Below are 5,614 nucleotides of genomic sequence, written 5' to 3'. Positions count from 1 at the left end.
ATACCCTGTTACGCTTAATGCAAGATAGACCTATTCAGACTGTTATTTGATCTAGCGTGCTAAACAAACAAGTATTTAAACGATTTAAACCCAATCACTGCTGATTAGGTAAAACAAATACACCTGTATAGCCTTTTGGTTATTTACAGTAAAACAAAAGCATTGTATCGACTCGTATATGGTCGATATTAAGTAGCTCTGTCTAAAGCAATACAATTATTATCTTTTTAAGCATGTTACACATTTTTATTAAAGCGCAATCGATTGATCAGTAATTGTGCCCAATGCACGTTTACAGGTTAGAGTCATTTTAGCGACGAACCATAACAGAAAAGTATTAAACTCCATGTAAAAGCGATTTATTGTATTGGACAGTGTATTTTAAGCTTATTGTTATGATAAACACAAATGTGTCTTGTTGTGTGAAAGCTGGTCATAATGTATGTGCGTTAAGTGTCGTCCCAGATTAGCCTGTGCATATGACATCAATAGTGCCATCAAATCGATATCATACATTTTGATAATTACTAATTAATGTATTAAAATGCTTAATGGCATTCACCTTCCACTTTTGATATTTAGATTTTTCCTGTGTAGCTGTCTGGACTGCAATTCAATGCTGCGACAATTTCCCGCCAGTACGCCCGAATTACACAATTATAATTATTTATTTTCTTATCAGAAAAGAATCAGGGGTCATACGCAGCCTGGAGCTTACTGGGTTTAGGTGAGGTTAGTTGGAACTTACTCCCAAGATGGTGTCATTTTCGTGCTTTTGTGAAGCTAATATTTTCACCCGGTATCCCATTATATATGTACGTTTCTTTAAAATGAATTTCGGCTCTGCGGAATCTGTGGATCCCTGGTTTTTGTTTGTTTCAAGATCTAAAACGTCGCGATAAAAAATGTATTGAAGGAAAGTCGTCCACAAATCCGTTGTCTACTTACGTTACGTACGAGATATTGGATGTACAAATATCATTTTCTCTTATAATACAATGTATTACGCACGTGTACAATGAAATATAACTAAAATCGCGATAATTTAATTATCCCGACGCCGTTTCATCTCTGATAAATAATTTATTGCCAAACAAATGGTTTAATTCCCCTTTTTGGAACTAAATTCATTTAAAGCACACTTAGGAACCTTACTTCCAAATGACAAACAGCTCTTTCCTATGTATAAAAGTTTCATACCATACATCAAAATTCCCGACGCCCATCAAACCACTTATATAACGAAACAGGTCACGTATTTAAGAAACTGGAGAAAACAACGGTCACGCCTTATTAAGCAAGAAACGTATTTGATAGCGACAATAAATGTAACGTTTATCACTAGTTTTCATTTTTTGTAATTGACATAAACAGCTTTACATATAGAGTGGAACAGGCTAAAAAGCCGTGTTATATTCATAACAAATAGTACATCTTGTTTGTACTTTACCGTTAAGTTTTTTGGTAATATATATATATATATATATATATATATATATATATATATATATATATATATATATATATATATATATATATATATATATATATATATATATATATAGTTATATAGTTATATAGTTATATAAGTAAAATGTAATAATTTTTACTTTTATTATATATATATATATATATATATAGAGATGTTTACTAAATTATACTGCAACCGTTCGTGTATTCACGGGGAAACGTATTCGAACACGAAATTAAAACTTAAAGGCGGTGTTAAAATCGTCGTTATACGTTACGTCTATCAATACAGTATAGCAAATATATTAAATCAAACACAATTAAATAGTTTGTGATTAAAACGGAAAACATTTTTTTTTCTAAATCATACAATAGTATATCCAATCTCTTATGCCGAATGCGCCTATTCATCGTACGAATAGTCTATATTGATTTCGCATATTCAAATGGCAGAGCGATCGATAAGCGAATGCGTTGAATTAAAAAACTACCTGTTGCAAAGCAACATAAATTATTCAGATTACGCGATCACAATGTGATGCGGATGGGTTCAAACATGTGTATCATTCCGAAATGGAGTTAAATACAAAGCGGATGGGTACGATCGATGTGCAGCATACGACTGTTTAAGCGGGTACTCAAAGAGTAAGTCTATACATCTGGTGTTGTTGTTGTTTAGTGTCTTTCTAATTTAAACCATCACTATTAATTATCACCTAACAAGTCGATATTTGCCATTCCACGTCGTACTAGCGTTGTGTTAGTTCGTTATTCATGCTACTTTCCGTAGAGTTTAATATATGTTGACTTACATACAATCGTTTTCCCTTTTTTAAGTTTACCAACACGTTTGAATCGATACCTCTAGGCGACCCATCATCATTCTAAAATTTAAATAAATGCAAATATTGTGTGATATTGTAGTCAGAGTTTGTGTGGAATAAGTCTCAATCTGTCTTCAGTCGTGATTCGTCAACGTCTGTTCTCAACTGATCTTGATCAAACTTGTTCAGACTGTTTATCTGGATGATATCTAGGCCAAGTTCGATTCGGTATTACGTTCGTGCAAAAATATCTCAACATGTCAAATTTTAACAACATTAACGTTTTACCATTCTTAAACTTCCATGACTTCTGTTAAATGTTCGGTCCCGATGGATTTTATTAATACAAAAAAAATATGTTGGCAATTAAATACGATTTAAGTCGACATTTTCTTTCATTTAATTTGGTATCCATTCATCACTTAATTTAACAATATTTCCAGCGATGTATTAATTCACTTTGTTTAATTAATTAGTTTAATTAATCTTATATAAATACAATAATAATTATACCACTTTGTAACATAAATAATAAATTATGTTAATTTATAACTTCATTGTGCAAGAGTATTGTACACTCACAAGTTATATTGTAGAGTTGCAATTTATTTGACAGATTTTAAGATATGTTAAAATATCTGTATTTGTATTTAATATTTATTGTAAAATAAATTCTTACACAGATTAAATATTTTATACATCTTATGGTGGATAATAGAGTTTAACTTTATAACTGTGAAGTTTATATTTATAGTTTTTATAGTTTAACTTGCCTTGCTAAGTTCTGATTCTCCGCACGGTTTGTAAAAGTAACAAATCATAGTAGTGTTTTGTTGTGTGCCTTATTTAATTGTGATTCTTTGTGGTTTATTTATGTTCGCATCACATTATGTACTTAAAGGCATGACTTTTATATACGACAAAACAATATTGAGCCTCGCTCTGTGAAAAGGGGGTTTAATGTATATGCGTAAAGTGTCATCCCAGATTAGCCTGTGCAGTTCGCACAGGCTAATCACGGACGACATTTTTCGCTTGTATATTTTTCGTTGAAAGAAAGTCTCTTCTTAGCAAAATCTAGTTGAGGCGGAAAGTGTCGTCCCTGATTAGCCTGTGCGGACTGCACAGGCTAATCTGGAACGACACTTTACGCACATGCATTAAAACCCCTTTTCACAGAGCACGGCTAAATATTGTTTTGCCCAGGCGTGTTGCGGGCAGAATAGAACGCGCATAAAATTTCTTTGCCAAAAAACGTAACGATATTTGACGTTTTGCTTCTAATTGGTAAATTAGCGACTTGTCATTTCTGTATGATTGACGTTTTAATAGCTTATATTTATAAAAAAAAAACACATTACAATAATAAATACATGCAGCGTGTTGTAATGTATTGTTGCAGACTCTAATTAGAAACTTGTCTTACTAAATGGATGTTATCTTGTGTATGTGTGTTGTTTTGTTAAGAAATAGTCAGCACATACCTTTAATTGCACGTGCTTCTCAGACAGTACATCGGTTTCGGAACGAAAATAGTATCGCTTTGATGATGTAATTCGTATGTGTATAGATATATGTGGAAATCGTGTTACAGAGATCGACATTAGTTCACAAAAAATAATGTTTGCGTGTTATTAAACCGTATCCTAAATATATCATAAAGTTGATCTAACATACATTCATGAGATGAATTTCTATAGCAACGGTCGACTAACTTTTAGTTTTATACGCAATTTAGATATTTCAGTAATAAAACAACTAGCTAGCGGCTAGCACTATAAACCATTATTTAATAAGCAAAGGAATGTTTCGGTGTACGAGTTTAACCCACATATCATTCCCCGCCGGGCATCTTTTTTTACAAAATACATAACTGTGACTATCGATTAATGTACTGTAGTTCACAGCGAGTGACTTGTCTGACCTAAATGTGTGTTGATTTAAGGTTCATGTAAAGTGTAAAAAGGCGTATTCTTCACATAGGAATACTTCAATAAATATTATGGCAATAAATTCAATTTATATGTCAATAGCCTCGTAAACACTTGTAGAACATATAAGAAAATGCTAATTAAAAAAAATATGATGCAAAATGTTGCTTTTGAAGAAATATACAGCGCATGCATGAAATTCTCAAAATAACAAACGGAGTTAAATTGAACAAATTCCTTTGGTCAAAATATTGTATACACTTAATGTTAGGTAGTACAAATGAAAAGTCCACACAACACACACCAACAATCCTAAAATATGCAAAAGAAAAACATAAACAAATGTCAAAAGGTAACACAATAATTGGGAACAACTTTAAGTATGGTGGGCTTACCAATGAACCTTCATTTTCAAAATTACTTATTTACTCGCAATACAGTACTCATTATAGTCACAAAATGACACAATTACAAAAAAATAAACTTTATTACCAAAAGGCAAACACTTTGATTGTTCATTTGAAATGTATAGGACTCGAAACGACGACTAATTGGCTACCTTAAAACAAATTACAACATGTTTATGTCACATCTCGAACTCCATACACGTTAGTTAAACATGTGGGGCATGAAACATCCGGTTTCAAGGAAGTCGACATAACAATATTTCAATTAACGATCTAGGCATAATATTTGTGGGATCGGAAAAATGAATTATACAAATGTTGGGCACATGTACATATTAAACCAACTGATCACTTACATTTCTATAAAAATCTTGTCATCGATCAAAAAATGCATTTGTTATTGTCTTGTCATGTTTACTTGTTCAGGTAGCCATTATTTGCCGGAAGTATATTCGAAAAATATTTCGTTTCAAAATCGATCATTTATAAATTACTCACGATCCGTTTGTTCTAAAATTTGTATAATTTGTTTATGAGGTAATTTCAAGTTATGTTATAAAGTGAATATTTAATATAAGCAATATTTAACAAATTCGCAAATACGAATCAATACACATTTCTGACCAAGATGGACGACCGATGAAATTAAATCGGGAGGAGAGTCAATTATATCAAAATTCTTTTCAAATAGCGCGTTTCAAGTAAGTGTCATTGTTATGGAGATATTATGAAAATGATATATTTTCATTAATTTTATTTTATAAGATCATAACTCTTATTGATCGCATACTATGCGCGTGGAAAGCTAGTATTTTTCCAAAATCTATAAATAGCGATTCATGGCATTGACATGTTCATTTTGAAATACGATGTGGGTTTATTTTGGGACTTTACATGATCCTTAAATAGCAAATATAGGGAAAGTACGTGTGTTATGAAATAAATAATAAACATAAATCTGGAATGGTTCATGATTAAAAAG

The sequence above is a fragment of the Dreissena polymorpha genome, chromosome 6 (assembly GCF_020536995.1).
Source record: "Dreissena polymorpha isolate Duluth1 chromosome 6, UMN_Dpol_1.0, whole genome shotgun sequence".
Lineage (NCBI taxonomy): Eukaryota > Metazoa > Mollusca > Bivalvia > Myida > Dreissenidae > Dreissena > Dreissena polymorpha.
This window is presented reverse-complemented; position numbering follows the sequence as displayed.